We start from the raw sequence: 17,409 nt of genomic DNA, 5'->3' as shown, positions 1-17,409 counted from the left end.
TTCCACTTGGCACCAAAAAGTCATACCAAAAACCCGTATCTAGGGGGCTTCCCTGGTGGTGCAGTGGTTGAGAATCTGCCTGCCAATGCAGGGGACACGGGTTCGAGCCCTGGTCTGGGAGGATCCCACATGCCGCAGAGCAACTGGGCCTGTGAGCCACAACTACTGAGCCTGCGTGTTTGCAGCCTGTGCTCCGCAACAAGAGAGGCCGTGATAGTGAGAGGCCCACGCACTGTGATGAAAAGTGGTCCCCGCTTGCCCCAACTAGAGAAAGCCCTTGCACAGAAACAAAGATCCAACACAGCCAAAAATAAATAAATTTTTTAAAAAAGAATGCAACATAATTCTTAAAAAAAAAAAAACAAAAAACAAGCAGGGCTTCCCTGGTGGAGCAGTGGTTGAGAGTCCGCCTGCCGATGCAGGGGACACGGGTTCATGCCCCAGTCCAGGAAGATCCCACATGCCGCAGAGCGGCTAGGCCCGTGAGCCATGGCCACTGAGCCTGCACGTCCAGAGCCTGTGCTCCACAACGGGAGAGGCCACAAAAGTGAGAGGCCAGTGTACCTCAAAAACAAACAAACAAACAAGCAAACAAACAACCCATAACTAACATTATACTTAATGGTGAACATATTGAAAGCTTTTCCCCAAGATCAGGAACAAGACAAGGAAGTCCACTCTTGCCACTTCTAAGGAGGTTGTATCCACCCTTGCCACTTCTAAGGAGGTTCTAGCAATTAGGCAAAAGACAACATAAAAGACATCCAGATTGGAAAAGAAGAAGTAAAATTATCTTAATTTGCAGATGACATAATCTTATATATGGGAAATCCTAAGGAATCCACTAAAAAAATATTAGAACTAATAAATTCAGCAAGGTTGCAGGATACAAGATCAACATACAAAAATCAATTGTATTTCTATTCCCTAGCAATGAACAAACTGAAAATGAAATTAAAACAATTTCACTTACAATAGCATCAAAAAGAACAAGATAGGAATAAATTTAACAAAGAAATACAAAACATACTCTTGAAAACTTAAACAATGTTGAGAGAAATTAAAGATCTAAATAAATGGAAAGATATTCATGTTTATGGACTAAAAGACAGTATTGTTAAATGGCAATATCCTCCAGATTCAACACAATCCCTATCAAAATCCCAGCTGGCTTCTTTGCAGAAATTGACAACTGATCAGAATATGTACAAGGAAATTCAATGGACCCAGAATGGCCAAAACAATCATAAAAATGAAGAGCAAAGTTGCAGGACTTACACTTCCTGATTTCAAAACTTACTATAAAGGTACAGTAATCAAGACAGTGTTGCACTGTCATAAAGACAGACATATAGGTCTTTGTGCATGTGCGGGGTGAAACAGGAAGGTGAAGATGGCAGCAACCAGGGCAGGGGTCCTGGGAGTCTGATGGCTGCAAAGGGCAGCCCGAAACATGGTGCTGATGGGTGCACGGACAGGCATGGTGACTACCTGAAGCTCCCTGACCACTCACAGCAGGAGAGGGATCCATGGTATGACTGGGACCACCCAGACCTGCAGTTGAACTGGGGTGAACCGATGCACTGGGACCTAGATATGTATATCAGGAACCGTGTGGACATGTCTCCCACTCCTGTTTCTTGGAATCTTATGTGTAAGCACCTCTTCGGCTTTGTGGCCTTCATGCTGTTCATATTTTGGGTAAGGGAGACTTACCCCACTTACCAGCCTGTGGGGCCAAAGCAGTATCCTTACAACAATCTGCAACTGGAACGTGGTGGCAATCCCAACAAAGAACCTGAGGTGGTGTTTCACTATGAGATCTGAGGAGGCTTCGTGGGCTTTGTGCCCCCTAACTGACTCCTTTAATCCTAGAGATTTTACCTTAATGAAATACTTAATAAAACTTAGTGCTGTGGTAAAAAAAAAAAACAAAAAAACATGTATAGATCAATAGAGTAGAAGTGAGAATACAGAAATAATCCCTCACCTTAGGGTCAAACAATTTTCAACGAGGATGCCAAGACAATCCAATAGAGGATGTAAAACAGCCTTTTCAACAAATGGTGCTGAGACAACTGAATAGATATATGCAAAAGAAGGAAATTAGAACTCTACCTCACATCATATACAAAATTAACTCAAGATGGATTATAGACCCTAATGTAAGAGCTAAAACCACAAAAGACATTTTAAAATTAACCAGCAACTACAACAAAAAACGTAGTAGGGGGGGCTTTCCTGGTGGCGCAGTGGTTGAGTCCGCCTGCCAATGCAGGGGATACAGGTTCGTGCCCTGGTCCGGGAAGATCCCACATGCCGCGGAACGGCTGGGCCTGTGAACCATGGCCGCTGAGCCTGTGCTCCGCAACGGGAGAGGTCACAACAGTGAGAGGCCCGCATACCGCAAACAAACAAACAAACAAACAAAACGTAGTAGGGCTTCCCTGGTGGTGCAGTGGTTAAGAATCTGCCTGCCAATGCAGGATACACGGGTTCAAGCCCTGGTCTGGGAAGATCCCACATGCCTCAGAGCAAGTAAGCCTGTGTGCCACAACTACTGAGCCTGCATTCTAAAGTCCACGAGCCACAACTACTGAGCCGGTGTGCCAACTACTGAAGCCCGTGCGCCTAGAGCCCACCTGTGCTCTGCAGCAAAGAGAAGCCACCACAATGAGAAGCCTATGCACTGCAACAAAGAGTAGCCCCCACTCACCTCAACTAGAGAAAGCCCGCGTGCAGCAAGACCCAACGCAGATTAAAAAAAAAAAAAAAAAAAAAAGAAAGAAAGAAGAAAAACGCAGTGTAAAATATACATAAAATCTACTACTTAAACAAATCTTAAGTAATAACTTTGGTGGCATTACTTATATTCAACACTGTTGTGCAACCATCACCGCCATCATTTCCAGAACTTTTTTCACCTTCTAAAACCTAAGTTCTATATTCATTAAACAATAACTCCCCACTTCCCCTACCTCCCCTCTGGCAACCACCATTCTACTTTCTGCCTCTATGAATTTTACTACTCTAGCTACCTCTTGTAAGTGGAATCATACAGTATTTGTCCTTTTGTGACAGGCTTATTTCACTAAGCATAATGTCTTCGAGGTTTCTTCACTTTGTAGCATGTGTCAGAATTTCCTTAAAGACTGAATAATATTCCATTGTATCAATATGTATATACCACATCTTATTTATTCATTCATCTGCTGACACTTGGGTTGCTTCCACCTTTTGGTTATTGTGAATAATATATTTATCACAATATACTGTGGATAGTATATTCACAAATATATCCATCACCAGGAACCAAAGAAAAAAGATAAATTGGACTTCATAAAAATTTTTAAAACTTTTGTGGTTAAAGAGATAACATCAAGAAAATGAGAAGACTACCCACAGAATAGGAGCAATGTTTGCAAATAACATATCTGATAAGGGACTTGTATCTAGAATACATAAAAAACTCTTACAACTGAACAACAAAAAAGCAGCTTAGGTTGGTAGTCTGGCTCAGGGTCTCTTGTTGCAGTCAAGGTTGATTTGGACCTAGAATATATAAAGAACTCCTAAAATTCAATAATAACTAGACAATCCAATTTAAAAATGGGCAAAAAAATAAAAATAAAAAATAAAAATAAAAATGGGCAGAGGGGACTTTCCTGGTGGCACAATGGTTAAGAATCTGCCTGCCAATGCAGGGGACACGGGTTCAAGCCCTGGTCCAGGAAGATCCCACGTGCCTTAGAGCAACTAAGCCTGTACGTCACAACTACTGAAGCCCATGTGCCTAGAGCCCATGTTCTGGAACAAGAGAAGCCACTGCAACGAGAAGCCCACGCACCACAACAAAGAGCAGCCTGATGCAACTAGAGAAAGCCTGCATGCAGCAACGAAGACCCAATGCAGAAATAAATAAATAAATAAATTTTTAAAAATGGGCAAAGGATCCAACTAGATTTATGACACAGCAATTCTACTCCAAGAGAAATGGATACATGTGTCCACACAAAAACTTTACATGAATGTTCACAGCAGCATTATTCATTATCAGCAAAAAGTAGAAACAAACCAAATGTCTAACAACGGATGAATGGATAAAATGTGGTTTATCTACACAATGGAATATTATTCAGCAATAAAGTGTGTGTGGGGGAATACTAATACATGCTACAACATAGATGAACCTTGAAAACATTACAATTTGTGAAAGAAGTTAGCTAAAAAGAACCACATGTTGTGTAATTCCATTTATTTGAAATGTCCAGAATGGGCAAATTCAGAGATAGAAAGTAGATTGGTGATTGCCAGGGGAAGGGAGTTGGAGGAGGGAGGAATAGGGAATGACTACCAAGGGAATAGAGGGGTTTCTTTATAGGGTAATGAAATTTTTCCAAAATCATTCTCAGATGATTGCACAACTCTATGAATATTCTATATACAACTAAACTGTACACTTTAAATGGGTGAATTGTAAGGTATGTGGATATTTAATAAAGCTGTTAATAAAAAAGCAAAGCAAAGCAAAGCAAGGCATGAAGACTCCCTCCATTTGGCACAGTGTAGTGGTCAACCCCAATTCCCACTATTACCTCTTCAAACAGCACTCCAATTTTTAGTTGTGCACTTTGTTGCCCAGCTAAAAGACTACATTTCTTAGCTTCCCTTATATTAGGTATGGCCATGTACAAAGTTCTAGCCCCTGAGATATAATCAGTATTTTGTGGGACTTCCAGAAGTCTTCCTTAAAGTTGAAGTCTCATGCCCTTCTCACCCCCTTCCTCCTTCCTGCTGCTTAAATCTGGAGTCAGGGCTGTTTAGAAAAAGTCGTCCTATAATATGAAGATGAGTGCCACACCCTGGAGTTGGAGGAATAAAGGGTAGAAGGAGCCTAAGTCCCAGATTTTGACAACCACTATTCTCAGCTCAACTGCCTACTTCCACACTTCTTTTATGTGAAGGAAAAATAACTGTCTTGTTTAAGGTAATATTTTTCAGGTCCCCATTACCTATAGTCAAACTAATCCTCAACAATACATACTCACTGACAAAATCATGTTGTCTGAAGGGAATGTTTCTCAAACTAGTGTGGGTGAGACAATCCATTGGGGTACATGAAGGAAACATTAGAAACTATATTTTTCAGTCTAAAAAACATAAGAAATTTAGCTTTAAATTAACTACACATAAACCCATAAGCATAAAGTTCCATAATGGGAAGAGCTGACGTTGTCATCATTCGTGAGTTCTCAGAACATCTGCAGTATACTGCAGTCAATACGTGCCTGGCTAAGAATATACACAGATATTATGAAACTTTAACCAACCCACAATATTATCTAGTAATTTTTCAAGACTTTTTATTTTCTGCAAGAAAGCAAATTGAGGATTATGGATAATACTAATAATGAAAGCACAATATTTAGCATATACGTAAAGGGAAAATGTGCTCAATACAATTCTTTAAACAACAGGACCACGCAATCAGTCTACTATATAGAGGCCAGCCCTTTAAGTTATAGCTCAGCACTTTGGCCATTTATTCAGCTTCTGTATCCCTCCCTCAATTTTTGCTTTGGATTCCTAATAAATATGGGACCCACTTCAAGGCCCTATACTTGGGTCACCTGTGTTTTGTCTTCCAACCAGACTGCAAGTCACCTCAGAGCAAACGACATATCTTAAATTTCTTTGCAGCCCTATGTGGTTCAGTACCTTAGTGGACATGTAGTAGGTACTAAGTAAATCCAAAAACAAAACAAAAAAAATTTTTTTAATGAGAAAGGAGAGATAGATTACTTAATTTTCAGTCTCCTATGAAATAATCCAGGGCATAGACACTAATGAATTTACCTCTTTAAAAGTCCTTCCTCTGTGTTCAGTCTGACTGCTAACATCTTGAAAGGATTCACAAACCATTTTCTACTTTTTCTCATGCTCTCAAATTCATGCCAAGATTTTATATACTTTACCCATCTCCTCAGGCCTAACTTGGTACTGGTTTATGCCCAAAGTCAAGGAACCAGGACCTTCCAGGATGCAAACAAAATGCATCAGGAATTTCCGTGGTTCAAAAAAAGGCTGCTATCTTTGAATAGCATCCTTCCTAGAAAGCACTCAATTCTCAAGAAATAATTCCTCTAAATCTAATGTGGTTAAGGACACACAAAATGAAAATGCCAGGGAGCAACCAAAAAGGCTCTTGAAAATTTTCCCTGGGGAACATTTCGCCCAGGAAAAGTGTAAAACCATTCAGCTTCTACTGATGACAAAGACAGAAATCACAAGTGATAATGGGACAAAATGAAAATGAAAGCCTACAATTACAAGGTAATTTCTGGGATGCCAGGAGTCTGGCAATACAACCAGAGTTGTTGACAAGATGTGAAAAGTACAAACATCAGAAAATGAAACTCGCTAATTTTTCCTGAAATGACCCAGGAATTTTTTTTTTTACTGTAGTATCTTTCCTTTCCACTTTGTTACAACCCAATATCTTTTAAAGTACATGGCTTGCCAGCTTGAGAAAGGAAATCACACTGTCTCTGCAGTCTATCTGACAGATGTATCATTTTCTATTTCTAGACTCTAAATTGTTTCAGATATAATTCTTTTTTTTTTTTTGCGGTACGCGGGCCTCTCACTGTTGTGGCCTCTCCCGTTGCAGAGCACAGGCTCCAGACGCGCAGGCTCAGCGGCCATGGCTCACGGGCCTAGCCGCTCTGCGGCATGTGGGATCTTCCCGGACCGGGGCACGAACCCATGTCCCCTGCATCGGCAGATGGATTCTCAACCACTGCGCCACCAGGGAAGCCCAGATATAATTCTTAAGAGCTTTGAATAGAGGTTTATTTTTCCAGTAACAGTTAGTTATATCTATTTAAGTTACCTATAATAGTATGCAAGTGACTATATTTCTTTTAAAAGTTCTTTATTATTTTCCTCAGTTCAAAACCGTCAGCATAAGTCACTGTGCTACCCTCACTCAAGTCGAAAGGAGCTCTCTCATGGAGCTAAAAGGGCACAGAAAGTACCCATTCCGAGTTATGTTATCTGCATCACAAAAGCAGCCTTTCCTCAAATCTCAAAAAACAATGTGGGGCTTCCCTGGTGGTGCAGTGGTTAAGAATCTGCCTGCCAATGCAGGGGACACGGGTTCGAGCCCTGGTCTGGGAAGGTCCCACATGCCGCGGAGCAACTGGGCCCATGAGCCACAACTACTGAGCTACTGAGCCTGCGCGTCTGGAGCCTTTGCTCCGCAACAAGAGAGGCCCGCGCACTGCGATGAAGAGTGGCCCCTGCTTGCCACAACTAGAGAAGGCCCTTGCACAGAAACGAAGACCCAACACAGACATAAATAAATAAATAAATAAATAAATAAATAAATAAATAAAAATGTGTTCTGGCTGTGAAACAAATATCAGTAAATTACATTAAGCAGTTACTGTTAACAAAGAAAACAAGACAACCAATATTGCAATATATTTCCCATCCATATGTAAATAGACATGGGTGCCCAAGAAAAGCAACTGAGAGGCTACATGCAGTGTCCCATGTAATCCCACACTTAGTACTCAACAGTCACAAGAGCAGATAGATCAGTGACTCTCAGGAGCCCACACCATAGCCCTCCAGTGCAGCACCCCTTTAGAGGAGGTATGTGGAATCTCTGCCATCTCTCACAGGGTCTGGCATTATGAGAGGCACTCATTGAAGAGCAGTTACTACTACTAGGGTCTCTCTCCTGCCCAGGTCTAACCTTAGGTCCTCTAGCACCTTTCAATTCTTACACTATTGCCACCTGTGGTATCCCACATCCCCTTCATCTCTCCTGTCTACTGGCTCCTTCTTTGAGTCTACAATAAAGTGCAGGGTGCCCTATTCTAAAACAAGAAATCTCCACATCCGTGCTTTCCTCTACTAACCTTCCTCTCTCTGATCTGTTTCAAAGAAAGTGTACAAATTTCTGCTTGCTTCATACCCATTCACTTGCTTAAATTCTTCCGATCTGCATTCTGCCCAAATTTCTATGAAACTTTCTCAAAAGTCACTAATGACCTACTTCACAAAATCCAGTCCTCATTCTCCTTGATATTTTTTTACCACCTTACCTTCCTATCCTTGGACCTCCTTGACAAAATATGCTGATGTGCTGATCTCTTAAAGTCTTCCGTCTCCTTAGCTACAGCCTCCACACCTAACGACTCCCTTCAAGATTGTTTTTTACCTTCACTCTGGTAATACTCTACCTATCTCTGGGGGTTTCAGTTCTTCAAATATTACTTTTATGCACATGATTCTCAAATCTCTATCTCTGACCCAGTCCCTGTTCTCAAACTCCTGATACACCTGAACTCTGTGCTCTGCTTGCATATCAAATTCAACGTCTCCAAGACATCATCCCAACTTCCGTCAAGTCTCTTCCCAGTTCCCCCAATCTTGGTGACAAAAACAAAATTACACTCCTAACACACTCAACTCACTGTAGAAACCCTGAGGTTAAAAGACCCTTTTAGTTCCTTTGTTCTTCAAAGTATGATTACTGTCAAGTTCTGAAGAATTCTACCCCTTCATGGGTCTCACTTCCACCACTAACACTTCCCCTTGCATTCCTACAGTCATTGTTTTCAGTTCAAGTCCTAGTACTCCCTACCTGGAAAAAAGCAAAAATCCAACTGGTTTCCTCACTTCCCTTCTATCCTGCCTGTTGCAGTCAAATCCTCCATTCTTAGGCCTGGGCTTCAGCCCATCAGTCTTTGCTCAAAGGCCTTTAGAAGGTCAATGCCAAAGTCAGGTCAAGACACATCAGCCTTAAACTCTACAACCCTCTAAAATTCTAACAGCAACCTATTTTATCTTCACAACTTCTCTCCATTCCTTATACACCTGGTTCTATTAACTGGCCTTGTAAAATTCCTCCACCTCAGCTCAAAGCAATGCCTTCTCTGAAAAATGTTTCCCTTTCCCCAGGAAAGAACAACTCACCTGTCCGTCTCAACTACCACCTTCTGTTTCAAAGCCTATTTCTGGTCCTACGGCTTCCACTCCCCAAAATGAGATGCTGCCTAAAAGTGGGGCTTTGGACTGCTCTTGGTTCTTATATGTATCAGTTCAACCACTTTTACCAGGCATCCTACTCTATATGAGAGATGTGGCAGTTTATTTCTCTGTGCTTGACTCATATCCATTCCTGGGGTTTAAGTTCCTCCAGGACAGGGAGTATGCTTCTGGCTTGGCCTATCCCTTGGAACTGTATTCCCAGCTGCATTAATGTGGCAAGGATACACTGAATGGGATCCATGTACAGAGGAATAAAAGTCTAAAGAAGGGGTATGCTTCCCCAAAATACTGATGAAAAACCTATAGTCTCAGAAAACTGAAATTCCACTCAAACTACCACAGGTCAAGCACTAAAATACTGAAAAAGACTTGGTGTGTAATACTAACTGGACCTGGACATGTGCTGTACTCAGTAGAGAATTTCAATGACATTCCTTTGAAAAACAGACTACCAAAGTATATCAATGGAGAAGCTACTTCTGCCTGACTTACCACGGATGTTCTTGGAGTCTCAACATTGCAGCTTCCCCTCTGGTCTGATATACCATATATAATGTTTGCTATCTGCCTTTCAAAAGCCCCCAATTTTAAGTACATACTTCCTACCATCACTGTATTGCAATTGGATCCTTCACAACTGAAAACATCCCTGTAAAATGCTGTTAGAAAGCCAGGTAGCACCACAGCAAAGATACATGCTCTTAGTGACTACTCTTCACAGGCAGACAGTGTGCCAAGTATACTGGGCCCAGCCCTGCCCCATGATATTCAAGGCCAAGAAAATTCCCAGGATGGGAACAATGGCATTATCAGTGGCTGCTGTAACCTTTCAAAATCAATCACAACAATGACAAATTAAGATGCCCTGACTTAGATGTGGATGGAGCCTATCTTGCCCCTGTTGCTTTGTTTTTGGGGTTTTTTGGCCGCGCTGCACAGCTTGCAGGATCTTAGTTCTCCAACCACGGATCAAACCCGGGGCCCTGGCAGTGACAGCGCTAAGTCCTAACCACTGAACTGCCAGGGAACTCCTCTGTTGCTTTGCTCTGATGTCAGTTACTATTCTATAGGCAACATGAAAGCCCCACAGTCTTCCTGGTATAGTCTCATTCACGAAATTACTGATGACCACACCAAAAAAGTCAGAAAGACCTTCTAACTCTGTGTCCAGAATGCTTTAAGTTACAGCAATAGGGTGAACTCAACAAGGCCACATGGGTGGCTGTCTGTGGCTGGCATTCAATGATCTAGTGGTTAAAACATAAAATACAATAAAGAATTACTAATTGCTATTTAAAGGTTTCTATTAGAAAGCAGGAACTTTTGTTTTATTTGTTCAAAGACTCAAAACTTATCAAAGGTTGGAACTCAGTACAGGACTGGCCCTGCTGCTAAGAAGCAGTGCTGGGAGTGAATGGCAAGAGGTCACCCTTCTGGAAAACCACCACCTTCCTTCCATAAGAGGAAATAATGGCTGTCTGGACATAAACATCCTCCCTGAACAGCACTGAGGACAGAGGGGAGGGCAGAAGGCAAGAACATCTTTTTTATGATGTGCAAATCCTGGTTGACATAGTCATAAGTACTTGGAGCAATGCCCCCCTTTCAAGGGTGATTCTTCTGCTGGCATTGATGATGAAGCACTTTCCGAGGCATATACCTCACCAGCCCCATCAGAGGCTTGGGTTTTTGGAGGACAACCACTGATACACTTCACTGCCACATCTGATAGTGATGCCTACTGCTAATCACAGGCTACTTGTGGCTCTCGACTCCATTTCTACCTCACCCTATTACCTGACATACAACTTCTTCAAAAAACACACTATGCTAATCATTCTTCTGGTTCTCTCTTTAATGATACAAATGGTGTCATAAGTTTCCAAGTATGCTATACTACAACAGATCTTAAACCGCATGAACCTTGATCAGCCACCATGACAATGACAACTTACACTGGTATATCACAATGTACCTGTTACACATTTGACAGGAACTGATTTGATCCTGAACTTCTCCAAAGGCAGGTTTAATTATCATTCATTTTACTAATGAGAAAAGAAGCTTAGAGTTACTATATTTTACTGAGTATAAGGCCAGTATGTTATTAAAATACATTTTCAAACTGAAAAACTGTTCTAGCATATAAGGTACACAGTTCTAAAACTTCCATTTTTAGAGAGGATGCTGAAATGTAACTTGTGCAATTGGGATAGACAACAAAGGATTTACTCATTGCCAAAGAGCCCTACAAATCAACCAAACTCCATTAGCCTAAATTTCTGCCAGTAAACACATAAAATAGGCCAGGTCTACTAAGCAAACATGTCGTGGAAGCCCTGTGCCCACTGACACACAATGAAAGGCATGTGACGTCCAAGTGGTCAGGGGGCAAGGGGATGGGGGAACATGACACATATGAAAAGATGTTATTCTACAGTGTTATATGTGTATTATACAGTGGATGTATACATACATATAGAATCCTTCTTAAAAAATATTCCAATTGAAGTATAATTCATAGGACTTCCCTGGTTGCCCTGTGGTTAAGAATCCACCTGCCAAAGCAGGGGACACAGGTTCGAGCTCTGGTCCCGAAGATACCACACGCTGTGGAGCAACTAAGCCCATGTGCCACAACTACTAAACCTACACTCTAGAGCCCGCGAGCCACAACTACTGAGCCCATGTGCCACAGCTACTGAAGCCCGCGTGCCTAGAGCCTGTGCTCTGCAACAAGAGAAGCTACCAGAATGAGAAGCCCATGTACCGTAATGAAGAGTAGCCCCCGCTCGCAGCAACTAGAGAAAGCCCACGCACAGCAACGAAGACCCAACACAGCCAAAATTTTTTAAAATAAATAAATAAAAGAATCTGCCTTCCAATGTAGGGGATGTGGGTTCGAGCCCTGGTTGGGGAACTAAGATCCCACTTGCTGTGGGGCAGCTAAGCCTGCGTGCTCTAGAGCCTTCACACCACAACGGAAGATCCCACATGCCACAACTAAAGACCCAATGCAGACAAATAAATAAATAAATATTTTAAAAAGAAATATAATTCACATACTATACAATTTATCCATTTAAAGTATACAATTCTGGGGATCTCAGTAAAGCATAATGATTATAGTTAATGATACTGTATCATATACTTGAAAGTTGCTGAGGAGGTAAATCTTAAATGTTCTCACCACAAAAAAAAAGAAATGGTAATTATGTGACGTGATGCAGGTGTTAGCTAATGCTTCGGTGGTAATCACTTTGCAATATAAGTGTATCTAACACTTTGTACATACTTACACAATACTATATGTCAATTATATCTCAATAAAGCTGGGAAAAGAGGTATACAATTCAATGGTTTTTGGTATACTGCATTATTTTTAAAAGTTGTGATAATATATAACAAAATTTGCCATTTTAACCATTTTTGTGTATAACTGTGATATTATGATATATATTTATAATAAGAAATATATATTTCTTATTTGGTCTTCATCCCAGCTCCTGGCACACAGCTCCTAAAACCTTGGTAATTTCCCAAGTGATATGTGCAATGGAGAGTTATTTGTTATATTTGGTCTTTTGGCCTCAAATAGCTCCATTGTAATAAGGGTGAAGAGTGTCTTGTTATTCATAACAAGCTCTTTTCAACCATACCTGAGTTTAAGTTAATGAGATGACTTTTGGAAAATCCCCAAGGATGGGGACTGGTTGCCAGGGGAACCAACCATGTGATTAGAGGGTTGGAACTTTCAGTCTAACCCCCACCCCCAAACAGGAAAGAGGGGCTGGAGGTTGAATTAATCACCATTGGCTGGTGATTTAATCAATCATACCTGCATAATGAAGCCCCTCCCAAACCCAAAAGGGTTCAGAGAGCTTCCGGGTTGGTGTTGTAAGAGTGACACGCCCAAAGAGGGTAGGGAAGCTCTGTGCCCCTTCCCACATACCTTACCCTATGCATCTGGCTGTTTCTTATATAAGAAACCGGTAATCTAGTAAGCTAAATATTTTCCTGAGTTCTGTGAGTCACTCTAGCAAATTAATTGAACTCCAGGAGGGGGCTGTGGGAACCTGGGGATTATAAAGCAATAAAAGCAGAGCTCTTTGGGTCTTAAATGACAGATTCACAAAATTAAAAGTTGACTTGATTCAGATATAAAATTTGAAACTTTATTTAACCCAAACTCTGCTTGCTTTGGTAACTAAGCCAAATTTCTTTCAAATGATATTACTCACCTAACAAAATTCTGTTACTGTATCTTTAACCTCAAAACATTAGGGACCCAAGTCTAACTAACGAGCTTCACCTCTATGTGTCTTACAGAGTGATTTACATTGCTCTAAAGAGGTGAGACCTATACTTGGCCCAGGTTAAGGTCTCTGGAAGAATCTACTTACAAAGAGAAAACATGCAACTTAAACCATCTCCATCTACACAAGCCAAGAGCTACTGAAGGGTACTGGGAGACTAATTTGGCAACAATCATTTAATATTATTAGTAGCCTTTAAGCAGAAAAAAGGTTTTCCTGAAATTCATTTCAGGACACAATCTATATGAGTTCTCCCAAAATAAAGTAGCATAAGGTCTTACTGAAAAGGACATCTAGCATTCCAACTTTTTTTCTAGAAAATTCCTTAGGCAGTCATCAAAGTACCAGCAAGATAATCAGCTTACTCAAGCCACAAGCTAGAATTTTTCAAGCTCCCAATGAGAGCCCAGATTTGGTAGCAGCAGATCTGAAGTGATGCCCAGTACTATCTCTGGCTGATGCATTCTGCTCAAGCTCTCGCAGTAAGCCAAAGAACTCTGATCTCAACACAGGCAAAGCAGTTCTGAGATACGGGGAGCTTTAGTTTGTGGCTCACGTTCCTATCTAGTCTCAAAGTTATGTTCTCCCAACCCTGTCTGTCCCAGTATTATTAATGGTGGAGGCTGTGTTCCAAAATGATTATTTCCAGCCACTATGAGCTGATCTGTAAGCTTCTGAGTGCTGCTCCCAATTCTTATACTGTTCTGCTAAAACTTTATTTAACCTAGGTTTACCCAGACCATTTAGGCTACTCCAGAGTTCTTTTGCCTTACCAAATCATCTATGTAAGGACATTTCCTTATGATGACACAAATGGAGTAATGCTGAATCCTGAATATAAACCAATGCCTTATCTTAATTGTAAAAATTTTATTTTCTAATAATGAAGTGAGAACCTATTTGCAAAAGGGAAAAGGCATTTTCTTAGATGGAATGAAAGCAAACAACAAGCCAGCACCTATTCTGGCTTTTCTAAAAGGGCCCCTTCTTCCCAAATCAATTCTTCTAACACAAATTTCAATTCCTTGAGTCATGGTCTCAGGTAGGTGTGAGGAAAACCAATAGAGTACAGTAATAATATAGAAAGTGTAAATGATAGGCTCAACTCTTTCAGCTACATCTGCATTTTATAAGAGCCTATAAAACCCAAATAAACACCTAGTAGATGATTACTTCATGAGAGATGAACCGTCCTTGATTATTCCTCAATCACTCTCAACTTACACTGCACACGTAAAAAAAAAAAAAAAAAAAAAAGGTGGGGGAGGTTTTACAAAAAAAGAGAACAAAGACTAAATCTCAAAAGTCTTAAGATGTCAGAGGGAAGCAATAAAGAAAACCATGATAGAAAGCACAAGGAAAGAAGTGTTAAAAGAACTGATTAATACCCCAGGAGTTAATCTTTTGGGGTAAACAACAAAAAATTTTTTAAAGGTATTTCACGAAGTGAGCACATCCATGTAACTACCACCAAGATCAAGAAACAACATCAGCATCCCAGAAGGTCCCATGTCCCCTTCCTCCTAAGTCATTCCTGGACTAGTCTGATTTCTTTCACTGTGGATTGGTTTTGCCTAAGTTTAAATTTCTTTGCTGATCTTGAACTTTGTTTGGGGCTACTTTATTTTAACAATCTTTCAGAGATTCATACAGGTTGCTTCAAATAGCACTTGGTTTACTTTCATAGCTGTGTCGTATTCTGCTCGTGACTGATTATTTGGGCCTTTTAGGAATACTGTTATAACAAATGTTGCACGTGTTTAGTATACTTATTTACTAAACTATTTTGTGGGTTTATACCTAAGAGAATGTTTTGCTTTAGTACATACTACTAAACAGTTTTGCAAAGTAGTTATATACTCCCACAAGCAGTAAATGCTTCCCATTCAACGATACTTTTCAAATTTTAGTCAAGTTGGTGGGTGTGTAGTGATATCTCATTATGGCTTTAATTTGCATGTCTCTGATGACTAGTGGTGTTGAACACCTTTTCCTGTGTTTACTGGCCATTTTGAAAAGCTGCTTTTGTGAAAAAGGATTGCTTTGAACTAAGAAATTCAATCCTACTGGGGAAATAAGATACCTATGAAACATACTAAGATGTAGATTGAGATTTTTTTTAACAGAAGCCAAAAGAGTAACAGAGGAGGTTAGACTATCAATCACTAAGAAGCAGATAAACAGATTTCAGAGAAATTGTAAGACTCACTGAAAATTATTCTGGGGTACCTGGTAGGTGGTGGGTGCTTCATTTTACCCCTACAGTGCATACACTGATTAAGAGGTTCTCAAAGTTTAACATGCATCAGAATCACCTGGAGAGAGGGCTTGTTTAAGCCCAGATTAACGGACCCATCCCCAGAAGTTCTGATTCATTAGTTCTGTGGTAGGGGCTGAGAATCTGCATTTCTATCAAGTTCTCGTGTGATGCTAACACCACTAATCTAGGGACCACTTTGAGAACCACTGAAATGTCCTAGATAGTCACCTTAATAGGACTATTTCATTAATTGAAAACTAAAGGATTAAAAATATAGGGAATTAAGTCAATTATTAGTGCCTTACAATATGTGCTTTTGGTTCAGTGAGTTATTTTTAATTTCCAATCCAATTTAATTTAGGAAGACTCTAGAATGTTGTACACTAAACTCTAGGTGCTAAACAGCTCCAGAAAGCCTTCAGGAAGCTATTCAGACAAATGTGACTCAACATCATGGTTACACAAACATGAGGAAATCACCAGACTGCTGTGTGAAATGGAGAGAATCGAATGTTAATGCATCATTGTAGTTTACCTACCCAGGTGCAAGCAGCAGCCACTCTAACAGCTGAAGTGTCTGAAGGACAGACCACTCCCACACTGTGCAACCAGGTAAGCAAGACAGGCAGGAGTGCAAATAGGCTGTAGTCACCGAGGGAATCATTAAGACTTGTAAAAAGAAGTGTGAAAAGAGCTGGCCACCACTTGTAAGTCTTACTGTAGCAGAGCTTCCTGAAACTCAGAAAGCTACTACCCTTGCTTGACAGATGATGATCTGTCCCCCTCCATGGGAGTAAACAGACTTAAGACACACTAGAACCAAATCGATGACTTCACAGCAACTCAAACATACTCGACAAAGTTGGCAGCTCTCTTCCCCTGGTATGCAAATGACATTCTGAAAAGAATGTATACAAAAAAATCATAAAAGGATAGAAAGTTAGGGAAAACGTGAAATATTTTTACAACCACAGGACTTTTGATCAAATATATGGAAAACTCAGTTAAGGAGAAATAATTCAGAGTAATCAATCACTAAGTTACATATTAATTGAATCCATCCTTCCTTCCCTTCCTTTCTTTCTTTCTAAAATATCTATCTGGCTGTGCCAGGGTGGCTGCATGCGGGATCTAGTTCACTGACCAGGGTTTGAACCTGGGCGCGCTGCATTGGGAGTGCAGAGTCTTAACCATTGGACCACTAGGAAAAACCCTTAACTGAATGTTTCACAATGTCACCAAGATTTGCTTGGATAGGCAAAAGAGAAAAGAACACTAAAACCTGCAGGATTGCTTTTTTTTTTTTCCTTTTCTGTACAAGGGCCTCTCCCGTCGCGGAGCACAGGCCCTGGACGCGCAGGCTCAGCGACCATGGCTCACGGGCCTAGCCGCTCTGCGGCATGTGGGATCTCTCCGGCCCGGGGCACGAACTCATGTCCCCTGCATCGGCAGGTGGACTTTCAACCACTGCGCCACCAGGGAAGCCCAGGATTGCTTCTTGATGTTTGCGGGGGAGAGAAAGGTGAGAGTAGAGTGTTTAGGGATATGGACTCTGGAACAAATTGTTTATTAGTTCAGGGCCTTGTTCTGCCCCTTACTGGTTAGCTGCGTGACCTTGGACAAGTTAGCCTTTCTGTGCTTCAATTTCTTTATCTGTAAAATGAGAAGACTAGGTGATCCCATAGGGCAGTTATGAGAATTAAACATGTTCATATAAAGGAAAAAGTCTATAATGGCATTATTCAAGTGTTTGCTATTTCTGACAATTTC

General features: G+C 40.9%; 1 protein-coding gene and 1 pseudogene across 4 annotated transcripts in view; one reads left to right on the top strand and one right to left on the bottom strand.

Moving 5' to 3' along the window:
• Positions 1–17,409, bottom strand: part of RHOA (ras homolog family member A) — a 57,703-nt gene that overhangs the window by 10,997 nt on the left and 29,297 nt on the right. For 2 of the 4 annotated variants that reach the window (XM_067044218.1, XM_059075163.2), the window contains one exon: positions 1,991–2,078. The exons of the other annotated variants lie outside the window; for them this stretch is intronic. The gene's annotated coding sequence lies outside the window, so the exon portion shown is untranslated. The remainder of the gene's footprint in view (positions 1–1,990; positions 2,079–17,409) is intronic. 4 annotated transcript variants of the gene reach the window in all.
• On the top strand, positions 1,366–1,827 carry LOC131763202 (NADH dehydrogenase [ubiquinone] 1 beta subcomplex subunit 8, mitochondrial pseudogene; annotated as a pseudogene).

Source organism: Kogia breviceps, chromosome 10 (assembly GCF_026419965.1).
Source record: "Kogia breviceps isolate mKogBre1 chromosome 10, mKogBre1 haplotype 1, whole genome shotgun sequence".
In the NCBI taxonomy this organism is placed as follows: domain Eukaryota; kingdom Metazoa; phylum Chordata; class Mammalia; order Artiodactyla; family Physeteridae; genus Kogia; species Kogia breviceps.
The sequence above is the reverse complement of the archived record's forward strand: the minus strand, read 5'-3'. Positions and strand labels throughout refer to the sequence as shown.